At 44.8% G+C, this 12799-nt stretch overlaps 1 protein-coding gene across 1 annotated transcript in view; it reads right to left on the reverse strand.

The window, feature by feature from the left end:
* The window catches only part of LOC120056997, a 101860-nt gene that overhangs the window by 37799 nt on the left and 51262 nt on the right, over window positions 1–12799 (reverse strand). The gene's annotated exons all lie outside the window — the stretch shown is intronic.

A 12799-nucleotide genomic window follows, 5' to 3' on the forward strand; every position in this document is an offset into this window, starting at 1 on the left:
CCATCCTCCTCAGTGAACTTCATTAAAAAAAGTTATCCTTTTTTAGATAAAACTATACTAAATATATTCACATTTGACTAAATAATTGATTAAAACACACTGTTTTGCAATGAAGGTCTCCAGTAGCCTCAACAGCACTCTGTAGGGTAGCACCATGGTGTAGCAGGAGGACAGCTAGCTTCCGTCCTCCTCTGGGTACATTGACTTCAATACAAAACCTAGTAGGCTCTTGGTTCTCACCCCCTTCCATAGACTTTCACAGTAATTATGACAACTTCCGGAGGACGTCCTCCAACCTATCAGAGCTCTTGCAGCATGAACCCACATGTTGTCCACCCAATCAAAGGATCAGAGAATGAATGTAGTACTGAAAGCATAAGCTACAGCTAGCTAGCACTGCAGTGCATAACATGTGGTGATTAGTTGACTCAAAGAGAGAGAAAGACAATAGTTTAACAGTTTTCAACAAATTAATTTCTTTAAAAAATGAAGGAGAAGCAAGAGAGAGAGAGAGAGAGATTGTAATTTTCTTTTACTTCCAGTTTCACTTACTTAGCTAGCAAATGCAGCTGGCTAGTTTAGCTACTCAAACACCTGGCTCAAACAGAGGGATTCTATGCTAGCTAGCTGGCTATGACTATCCAACACAACACTGGAACTGTTCCAAGTCAGGGTAAGCTTTTGGTTTTATTAATTTATTGCCACCGTGGCCCGCCGGTGTAACTGCTTACTGACTAAACACTAACATTACTGCATGACTGTAGCAGGTTTACTTACACATTAGTTATATTAGCTATGTTGACTTGGATGTTACTTTAGCTAATATGGGGACAACGATGTAGGCTGTGTGTAGCGGTTATGACATGGTTTGGCTTGGAAAGTTTTTTTCACCTGGTCACATACAGCTGATGTGTTGAAGTCCACAAAGGAAGGGAAAAGGTGAGAGGAGGAGGGTGCATAGAGGCGAGAAGGAATACAACGTGGTGTTTACGCGTGATCATGGGTGTATTCATTCCGCCGATTCTGTTGAAAAACGTTTCTTAAACGGAAGCAAACAAAACTGTGATAAAAAATACCTGAATTTGTCCAATAGAAACTCTCGTTTGCAACTGTTGGACTAATGATTACACCCTAGATAAGCTAGATGCAGGCAAGAGTGTGCAAGGCGGTATTGAATGTGTCACTGTCTGTCCATGTGTCACTGTCTGTCACCTCAAATATTTCTCTCGACCTGTATGAACCTACGTTGTAAACTTTAATTCATAGGCTAGGTTGGAACAACATCATGATGGGTACAGGGAAAACTTGAATATCATGTAGTAGCCTAAACCTATTGCTGTTACATTGAACTGGGTGGATGAAATATGAATGACAGTCATCCAATATGCTGTAATAGAAATAAGGCCATACTCGTGGAAAAATAAATATGTGTCCTCCCTCATCATAAACAGCACTGACCGCCACTGCAGTACAATGACAAGGAGCTGATTGTTTGTCTATAGCGTTGTCTTGATGGCTTTCAGTTTTCAGACTCCAAGGCCCCAGGGACATCAGTGCGTCGTGACAGCTCCAGGATACTGTGTACAAACTGTGGCTTTGACGCATCACAAACAGGGGCCCAGATAGATTAATTTTATAGATGGTTGATTGAGCCACAAAATATTAGTCACTGTGTGTATGATGAGGTGTGTGCCACGGGAGGAGAGGAGACTTTGGGCTAAAAACATGACACTGACTTTATGTGACCTACAGTATATATTATATTTCACCTATAGTTCTACCTTGTATGTTTCCTTTTCCTTTTGAAAAATTACAGGTCTCCAACTTGTTAAAGGGTGTGAGCCAATCAAGCCACTTGAGTGTAACAACATGTTATCCAATGACTGTGCAAATCTTGTCTCTCTCTTTACTTTACCATATTGAAATAGATCCGTGGTCAGTACAGTGCCAATTGTCACATGAGTTGACGCTGGAGAAACAAAGCAGGTACGGGGAGTAAAACATTTAATAATGAACGGACAAGGAACGAGACAGGAACAGCGTCAGCATACAAGAAAACAAAGACAAAAAACAATCAATGCATCAGCGGGGAACAGAGCTGGGGAACTGACAAATATAGGGGAGGAAATAAACAGGTGATGAGTGAGTCCAGGTGAGTCCAATATCGCTGATGCGCGTGACGAGGGAAGGCAGGTGTGCGTAATGGATGATAGGAGTGCTTGATGCAGGGCAGCCTGGCACCCTCAAGTGCCAGGGGGGGAAGAGCGGGAGCAGACGTGACACAAATGGATGTCAAAGCACTAATCAGGGTCGAGAAGGGAAACCAGGCTGGCTCATTCCTGCAACTTAGCCATGTTCCCACTTCCTGCTCACCAGCCAAATGGCTGAAACCATTCCAACCAGTGATGCTCTTCCAGCCCTGCCAGCATCTCGGACGCACAGGGACAAATCATTACAAACATTTCCCCTACATGCTGTGCTGTGTGAATGAGTGTGAGGAACTCTCTCTCTCTCTGTGTCTGTGTCTGTGTGTGTGTGTGTGTGTGTGTGTGTGTGTGTGTGTGTGTGTCTGTGTGTGTGTGTGTGTGTGTGTGTGTGTGTGTGTGTGTGTGTGTGTGTGTGTGTGTGTGTGTGTGTGTGTGTGTGTGTGTGAGAGAGAGAGAGAGAGAGAGAGAACGTAAGCATGCTCTAGTGTCAAATGTCCGAGATTCCTGTCAGTGTTTCCATGCATCGTCTCCCCACTCTGACTTAGCACCAGTAACTGACTGGCTGCCAGGAGGGCTTAGCTAGCCAGATGCCTCCCTCCTCCTCCTACTCCTCCACTCACGCACTCACGCACGCACGCATGCACGCACACGCACGCACGCACGCACGCACGCACGCACGCACGCACGCACGCACACACACACACACCATAACCAGTCTCCACCCTAGCCTACACTGGACAATTATCCTGCTCCCTCTGTCTTCCTATACACACACCCAGCCTACATATTACCACTGCTCAATGACAGACCTGGCGGAACCACAATAAACCACCGTCAAGATTTGTAAGATTTGTGCTCTAAAATAAGCTACTAGTAAATGTCCTATGGTAAGATTTTCAAAGGCATTCTCAACCTTCACAAGTCAATTGCTCTTGTGTTTTTAGTCTTGAGGTAACAAAACATTTACAGTGCCTTCAGAAATGATTCATACCCCTTGACTTATTCCGCATTATGTTGTGTTACAGCCTGAATTTAAAATGAATTAAATAGATGTTCTTTCCTCAAACGTCAGCATCCACAACAGTTAAATCATAGAGTAGTTGGCAGAATAAGTGTGAAACCATCAGCCCTATCCAGCCCTATCCACCTGCCCGCATCCACCCTCCCCACTCGGAAACCATGCCTCCCATTCTCGCTGTCGATAATTATAATGCTATAACTTCTAATAGTAACTGTATCCACTGGTTAAATGGGAGAGAGTGAGCTTGTTGCCATCTTAGAGCTAAAAACTATTTTGCAGCAGTGCTGCCTGCCAGCAGTAATCTTCTCTGATTGATTAAGAGATTTAAGGGGCTATCATCGCTAAGTACATAATTAGGGCTGTCCCTGACTAAAAAACATCTTGGTCAACCAAGAATCTTCCTTTCTTTGACCAATCAAAATTTTTAAATGTGTATTTTTTCATTTATAGACGTATGCTATTTGTTTTAATCAAATCAACTATATGCAATGAGCTTGTCTGATGCTTTAAGCAAACATTTTAATTAAATAATTAAGACACAAATGACTAGAGGGAGTCTGACCGCAATTTATTTGATTGTGCCGGGCCTGCCTCAGACTTCCTGCGCTGTATTAAAAAAAAAAGACAGCGAGTAACTGTGTGACTAGCATCCATTGTTTCTCTCTCCTTCCTGCTGCAGCGAACACCACAGGACAACCACAGCACAACAGTGTGTATCAAGCTGTCCGTGTTGCTGAAGCTGCAACATAATTACAGCCATTTCTGACTGAAAAGTTATGTAACCGAAATCCCTAATTTGTTTCGGAAAAACATTCCTTATTCTCTCAACCCTTGCTCTCTTTACGTGACATATGTATGTATCGCATGCACGTGACCAATAGGGCCTGACCTTTAGCATATCATAATCACATCAATAAACTGGTTATAACAAACTCTGAACACAGTAACACATGTGACAGCAAAATGGATGCAGAGGACGTGACAAATAAACTCGAAACGGGGGAATGTTTACTGGTTGCTCAGGAGGTAAAGGGGAAGTCAGATGTGTGGAATAAATTTGACTAGTTGTGGAAAATACTGGAGATCAAGAAAAAGGTCAGGAGGAAGCACTGCATGTATATTATGTGTGCCAAACAGGTGCTGTTAGATTACAATAGGCTATAATTTTTCTGACTGGTTGGAACAATGTAAAAACACTAATTCAATTATAAGCGTAAGAGATTTTTTTCTAACGTTTTAAGCTTTTATTACAGCAAAGACTAAAAACAGTCGCATTCATTCGTGAATGAATGAACGGTTTAGGCCTATTTATTGTTTACGCTAATTAGGCCTATTCAATGGTCGCTTTGTTATTTTATTTTCAAACTAAAATGCTTGATTGCATTTCAAATCATGAATGACTCATATGCTATGTGATAACATGAACGAATAAATGATTGATTGATACAGTAGCCCAGTGCTTCTCAATTATTTTCTGTTACGCCCCCCCTAGGAAGAAGTAAACATTTCGCGCCCCCCAACTCTCCGCCGCGACTGTAAATAGTATAATTTGTCTATAAAATTGTTATAAGTACAACTCTGCATAACATTGTATCCTTATTAACATTAAAGAAAAAGAAAAAAGAAAAAAGAAAGAAATATAGATCAACTTACAACAAAGAATAACTTTATTAACATTGTTTTTTAGTCTGTAACAGAAAATACTTAAAGTGCATCAATTTGCCCAAAAAAAAAAAAAATGCAAACCTTATTTAAACTGTAAACATTTTTTGACCATTTGATACTGAAAAATTAAATTAAATATAATCAATACATAATAATAAATTCAAATTGATCAGCAACTCAGGAGCACAATATATGAAACACTTTGACCTATAAAACAAAAATGAATAAAACAATTTGTGCTGATTTTTTCAAATCAAAATGAGGAAGTCAAGATTAATGGCTACAATGAGCACGTTTTGCAGAGCACAGCGTTTCGAAGCGGGGTTTGAAGCATGATACTGCAACTCTCAGCTCCTGCTCAATGTTTAGCTGGGACCTGTACTTGGTCTTCAGTGCAGCAACAGCAGAGAAGTCTCACAAAGATAAGATGTTGCAAAAGGAAGAATGCCCATGGCCCTCTGCCCTAAGAGTGGATACTGCCTCTCTACACTCAGCCAGAATTCACTCAGTATCTGTGATGTGAACCTCAGTCTCAATGTGGAGTCAGACGTCATATCAATGAACTGGTCCTCCTCTGCAGAGCTGAAACCAGTTGGAGCTGGTGCATTGAAAGGATCTCTCACCCAGTCATATTGGGAACTGTTTTCAGGGAAGTACTTTTTAAAGAATCCCATCAGTGATAAAATATGCTCCTTAATATATGGAATCACTGAGGTGGCATCATAGTCAGTAGTGTCAACAAATTCATGCAGGTTCTCGAATGAATCAGTATTTCCTTCATCAAGTCGCCTGCCCCACATTGCTAGCTTTCAAGTGAAAGAGCTGATATTGTCTGTGACCTGAGGGAGGTGTTTATCTTTCCCTTGAAGCTGTAGATTTAGTTCATTTAGCTTTCCAAATATGTCACTCAGGTAGGCCAGTTTTGCCAGGAAGTTCTCATCACTAAATGTTTCTGCGAGGTCATACTTGTGCTCCTTCTCCGAAAACATTCTTATCTGCTCTCTGAGCTCAAAAACTCTGGACAAGACTTTTCCTCGTGACAGCCACCTTGCTTCACTGTGAAACAGCACAGCTTGATGTTCAGCTCCCATCTCCTCACAGATAGCAGAGAAGACTCTTGTTTTTAGTGGTCTGGTCTTCATAAAATTGACTACACCTACAATGTCAGTCATAACCTCACTTAATTCAGAGGAAAGGTGCCTTGATGCCAGTGCTTCTGTGTGTATAACACAGTGTGTCCACTCAGCATTAGGTGAGGCCTTCTTGATGAGTGCCCGAAGTCCTTTTCTCATCCCTGCCATGGTCTGTGCACCATCACTGCAAACACCAATGCAGTTCTCCCACTTTAGCCCATTCTCAGTCAGGAAGCAGTCCAGCATTTTGAATAGCTCTTCAGCTGTGGCTCTGTCTTTGACATATTTACAAAAAAGTAGATCCTCACACAGGGAGTTTGTCATGTCAAAACGTACATAAGCGATAAACAAACAGTCTTTGTTGCTGTCAGTTGCTTCATCGAACTGTAAGGCAAAACGTTTGTCTTTGAGTATCTACCAGCTGTTCTTTAAGATCATTAGCAATGTCATTTATACGTCTGGCGACAGTGTCATTGGACAGAGGGATAGTTTTTATTTTTGCAGCACTTGCGTCATCCAGCATGACAGAGACCATGTCTAATGCTGCAGGCAGTATCAGCTCCTCTGCTATGGAGTGTTTTTTTTTTTTAAACTGAGCAATTTGGTACGCCACCTTATATGATGCTAACAGTGCTCGCTGGTTTACTGAAGTAGCATTCACAAAGCGGGACGATTGTTGGCAATATTCGGGACGTTTTCGCTGAAAAGACTCAAGCGGCTTATCAGCGTGATTGGGGTGTAATGTCTTTAAGTGATGCCTTAATTTATTTGGCTTCATGCTGTCCGCTGCCAACATTTTTAGACACAGTAAACATACCGGTCTTTCCTCGTCTCCAACTGTAGTCACAGTGAAGCCAAGCGCTACATACGCGTCGTCATATTTCCTCGTCTTAGCTTTCGGGAGACTTACGTTTGTCTCATTATCTCCGTCTCTCTCCGCCTTTCTTTTCATCTCTGTTAAATATTTTTCCATGGTGTCTCTTAAGGGTTTGTTATCTGCACTTCATATCTCCTGCTCTGTGCTGTGTGCTCTTGTTCGGTACAAAAAAAAACTACTCCCTGCGGCAAAAAAAAGCATGTTCCCCGGGGTCACATGCGCCCCCCCCTGGCTTCGCTCCGAGCCCCGCCAGGGGGGCGCGCCCCACTATTTGAGAAGGACTGCAGTAGCCTATATAAGTATTGAAATACTGGCCTAAGTAAGTTACGGTATTAAGACTAAACAGGATGCACTCTTAGGGCTACAGCTCGATGGGGGTTATACAAGGCTGCTATACTAAGCCTACTAATGATAATGACCTGGTGGTTATACAAGGCTGCTATACTAAGCCTACTAATGATAATGACCTGGTGGTTATACAAGGCTGCTATACTAAGCCTACTAATGATAATGACCTGGTGGTTATACAAGGCTGCTATACTAAGCCTACTAATGATAATGACCTGGTGGTTATACAAGGCTGCTATACTAAGCCTACTAATGATAATGACCTGGTGGTTATACAAGGCTGCTATACTAAGCCTACTAATGATAATGACCTGGTGGTTATACAAGGCTGCTATACTAAGCCTACTAATGATAATGACCTGGTGGTTATACAAGGCTGCTATACTAAGCCTACTAATGATAATGACCTGGTGGTTATACAAGGCTGCTATACTAAGCCTACTAATGATAATGACCTGGTGGTTATACAAGGCTGCTATACTAAGCCTACTAATGATAATGACCTGGTGGTTATACAAGGCTGCTATACTAAGCCTACTAATGATAATGACCTGGTGGTTATACAAGGCTGCTATACTAAGCCTACTAATGATAATGACCTGGTGGTTATACAAGGCTGCTATACTAAGCCTACTAATGATAATGACCTGGTGGTTATACAAGGCTGCTATACTAAGCCTACTAATGATAATGACCTGGTGGTTATACAAGGCTGCTATACTAAGCCTACTAATGATAATGACCTGGTGGTTATACAAGGCTGCTATACTAAGCCTACTAATGATAATGACCTGGTGGTTATACAAGGCTGCTATACTAAGCCTACTAATGATAATGACCTGGTGGTTATACAAGGCTGCTATACTAAGCCTACTAATGATAATGACCTGGTGGTTATACAAGGCTGCTATACTAAGCCTACTAATGATAATGACCTGGTGGTTATACAAGGCTGCTATACTAAGCCTACTAATGATAATGACCTGGTGGTTATACAAGGCTGCTATACTAAGCCTACTAATGATAATGACCTGGTGGTTATACAAGGCTGCTATACTAAGCCTACTAATGATAATGACCTGGTGGTTATACAAGGCTGCTATACTAAGCCTACTAATGATAATGACCTGGTGGTTATACAAGGCTGCTATACTAAGCCTACTAATGATAATGACCTGGTGGTTATACAAGGCTGCTATACTAAGCCTACTAATGATAATGACATTACTTATTATAATAATGATGATCATAATAATAATAGTAATAATAAAAATAAAAATAAGCAGGAGATCAAGGAAAAAGGAAGTTTATTATTATTATTATAAACATAATTTTTCTGACAATTTGGAACAGTGTAAACACTAAATTAATTATAAATAATACCAGAGAGGCTGTTCTAACAAAAAAGTGTAAAGCCTTTATAAGAGCATAGCAAAGATTAAAAACAGCCAAATTTGTGAAATTGTTTATCTGACATGTGGTTGCGTGAGGCTTGGTGCTCACAGAATCAGAAGGCTATAAAACAAACTCAAACAGGCAACAGAAGCAGGATCTGTCTTATTTCTGTAGATATATATTTTTTGTGATTTATAAAGCCAGGCACATTTAACAGTTAGGCTATTGATTATAGACCTAATTAAGTTGGCGTTTCCGCTCTCCTCACTTTTCTTAAACAATTAAGGCAAGGGCTGTTTTCTCGTCTCCTAACTCTGCTGCTGCCGCCGCCGCATTGTTCTAAACACCAATATGCTGGTTAACTTTGCTATTATGCACATAGCAACATGGTCTAGGAAAAGGCGCAAATTCAACAGTGCACTGACGTGTTTCAGAACCGCCAAAAGCGACCACTATCCAACGCGGGAGAAAGCACATTTGTTATAAAATAATATTATTTTTATTTGTGTTCTTACATAATATAACCATATACAATTTCAGTAGCACGTCTTAGACTGAAGGACTGTGCCATCCCCATGGCCTCCACAATGGATCAGTCCACTCAGACAGGCGCAAATCAGACAGGTACGCCATGACTTTATTTTATAAAAAATGTTGCGTTTGCTCGACTAAAGAAATCTTGGTCAACCAACAGCCTATCGAGCAAACAATCGACCAGTTTACTTAATTGGGTCACCCCTAAACATAACAGATGCAAAGCATTGAATATTTAAATGAATGCATTTCTAAATAAATGTTGGAACATTGCCCCAGAAGCATTTAACTGCAGAGCACTCCCACATCATATGAAGGAATGTGCCTACTGTACCTGATGTAGGGGACACAGTGAACAGTTGGGGCCAATTTCATCATAAAATGTTTCCTTGGTGTTAAATACAGTCTGTGAACAAACTTAAAATGTATAAATTGATGGTTCGGATTACGGGATGCCAAGGTCATATTATTCCATATTCTGACCCAGTTAAAGTGTTGTTCAGATTCAATTAGATCTGTGGACCATACTTTTTTATTGGCTAGCTCAGAATATGATCTTTCCAAAACTTGTTTATATATTATAGAGATCAGTTATTCAGGAGCCCAGATAATTTATGTCACGTTCCTGACCTGTTTTCTCTTGTTTTGTATGTGTTTATTGGTCAGGGCGTGAGTTTTGGGTGGGCAGTCTATGTTTTCTGTTTCTATGTTGGTTTTGGGTTGCCTGGTATGGCTCTCAATCAGAGGCAGGTGTTTGACGTTTCCTCTGATTGAGAGTCATATTAAGGTAGGTTGTTCTCACTGTTTGTTTGTGGGTGGTTGTCTCCTGTGTCAGTGTTTGTATGTTACGCCACACGGGACTGTTCTCGGTTTGTTTGTACGTTCGGTCTTTTGTGTAGTCATTTTCCTGTTCGTGAGTTCTGCGTTGTATGTAAGTTCGCATGTCCAGGTTTGTCTACTCCGTTTTGTTGTTTTGTTAGTTTATAGTGAAGTTCGTGTTTTCGTCTTTTCTGTAAATAAATAATGTCAACTTCAGAAGCTGCGTTTTGGTTCAATCCATGCTCCTCCTCTTCGGATGAAGAGGAGGAGGAACACCGTTACAGAACCACCCACCAACAATCCAGAACCAAGCAGCGCAAGTTTGAGCAGCGGCCAAGAAATCAGGACTCATGGACTTGGGAAGAAGTATTGGAGGGAAAAGGACACTGGGCGCACATTGGGGAATATCGCCGCGCTCGTGAGGAGATGGAGGCAGCGAGAGCCCAACAGCGGTGGTATGAGGAGGCAGCTAGGAGACGTGGCTGGAAACCGGAGAATGAAGCTCGAGACCGGATTTATGAAGGTACGCGGCTAGCACGGAAGCCCGTGAAGAAACCCCAAAAATTTCTTGGGGGGGGGGGCTAAGAGGTAGTGGGCCAAGGGCAGGTAGGAGACCTGCGCCCACTTCCCAGGCTAACCGTGGAGAGCGGGAGTACGGGCAGACGCCGTGTTACGCAGTAGAGCGCACGGTGTCTCCTGTACGTGTGCATAGCCCGGTGCGGGTTATTCCACCTCCCCGCACTGGTAGGGCTAGATTGGGCATTGAGCCAGGTGCCATGAGGCCGGCTCAACGCGTCTGGTCTCCAGTGCGTCTCCTCGGGCCGGCATACATGGCACCAGCCTTACGCATGGTGTCCCCGGTTCGCCTACATAGCCCGGTGCGGGTTATTCCACCTCCCCGCACTGGTCGGGCGACGGGGAGCATTCAACCAGGTAAGGTTGGGCAGGCTCAATGCTCAAGGGAGCCAGTACGCTTGCACGGTCCGGTATTACCGGCGCTACCTCCCCGCCCCAGCCCAGTACCACCAGTGCCTACACTATGCACCAGGCTTCCAGTGCGTTTTCAGAGCCCTGTTCCTCCTCCACGCACTCTTCCTATGGTGCGTGTCTCCAGCCCAGTGCCTCCAGTTCCGGCACCACGCACTAAGCCACCTGTGCGTCTCCAGAGCCCTGTACACACTGTTCCTTCTCCCCGTACTCGTCCTGATGTGCGTGCCCTCAGCCCGGTGCCACCAGTGCCGGTACCACGCACCAGGCAAATAGTACGCTTTGAGAGTCCAGTGTGCCCTGTCCCTGCTCCCCGCACTAGGCTTGAAGTGCGTGTCTCCAGTCCGGTGCCTCCAGTTCCGGCACCACGCACCAGGCCTACAGTGCGTCTCAGCCGGCCAGAGTCTGCCGTCTGCCCAACGGCGCCTGAACTGTCCGTCTGCCAAGCGCCGCATGAACTGCCCGTCTGTATTGAGCCTTCAAAGCCGCCCGTCTGCCATGAGCCTGCAAAGCCGCCCGTCTGCCATGAGCCTACAGAGCCTTCCGCCAGACAGGAGCCGCTAGAGCCTTCCGCCAGACAGGAGCCGCTAGAGCCTTCCGCCAGACAGGAGCAGCCAAAGCCTTCCGCCAGACAGGATCAGTCTGAGCCATCCGTCTCCGCAGCGCCATCTGAGCCATCCGTCTCCGCAGCGCCATCTGAGCCATCCGTCTCCGCAGCGCCATCTGAGCCATCCGTCTCCTCAGCGCCATCTGAGCCATCCGTCTCCTCAGCGCCGTCTGAGCCATCCATCTCCCCAGCGCCGTCTGAGCCATCCGTCTCCCCAGCGCCGTCTGAGCCATCCGTCTGTCCCGAGCCATTAGAGCCGCCCGTCTGTCCCGAGCCGTCAGAGCCGTTAGTCAGTCAGGAGCCGCTAGAGCCATTCGTCAGTCAGGATCTGCCAGAGCCGCCAACCAGTCAGGATCTGCCAGAGCCGCCAACCAGACAGGATCTGCCAGAGCCGCCAACCAGACAGGATCTGCCAGAGCCGCCAACCAGACAGGATCTGCCAGAGCCGCCAACCAGACAGGATCTGCCAGAGCCGTCAGCGAGCCATGAGCGTCCAGAGCCGTCAGCCAGCCATGAGCGGCCAGAGCCGTCAGCCAGCCATGAGCGTCCAGAGCCGTCAGCCAGCCATGAGCGTCCAGAGCCGTCAGCCAGCCATGAGCGTCCAGAGCCGTCAGCCAGCCATGAGCGTCCAGAGCCGTCAGCTAGTCATGAGCGTCCAGAGCTGCCATGTATCCAGAACTGCCCCTCAATCCTGAGCTACCTCTCTATCCTGAGCTACCTCTCTATCTTGAGCTACCTCTCTATCCTGACCTACCTCTCTGTTCTGAGCTACCTTGTCCCGGAGCTGTCCCTTAATTTTGTGTTGCCTCGTATATTAGGTGGGTGGAATAGGAGGGTGGTCATTGTGAGGGGGATAAAGAAGCTGGGATTGACTATGGTGGGGTGGGGACCTCGCCCAGAGCCTGAGCCACCACCGTGGTCAGATGCCCACCCAGACCCTCCCCTAGACTTTGTGCTGGTGCGCCCGGAGTTCGCACCTTAAGGGGGGGGTTATGTCACGTTCCTGACCTGTTTTCTCTTGTTTTGTATGTGTTTATTGGTCAGGGCGTGAGTTTTGGGTGGGCAGTCTATGTTTTCTGTTTCTATGTTGGTTTTGGGTTGCCTGGTATGGCTCTCAATCAGAGGCAGGTGTTTGACGTTTCCTCTGATTGAGAGTCATATTAAGGTAGGTTGTTCTCACTGTTTGTTTGTGGGTGGTTGTCTCCT

This window comes from Salvelinus namaycush, chromosome 12 (assembly GCF_016432855.1).
Source record: "Salvelinus namaycush isolate Seneca chromosome 12, SaNama_1.0, whole genome shotgun sequence".
In the NCBI taxonomy this organism is placed as follows: domain Eukaryota; kingdom Metazoa; phylum Chordata; class Actinopteri; order Salmoniformes; family Salmonidae; genus Salvelinus; species Salvelinus namaycush.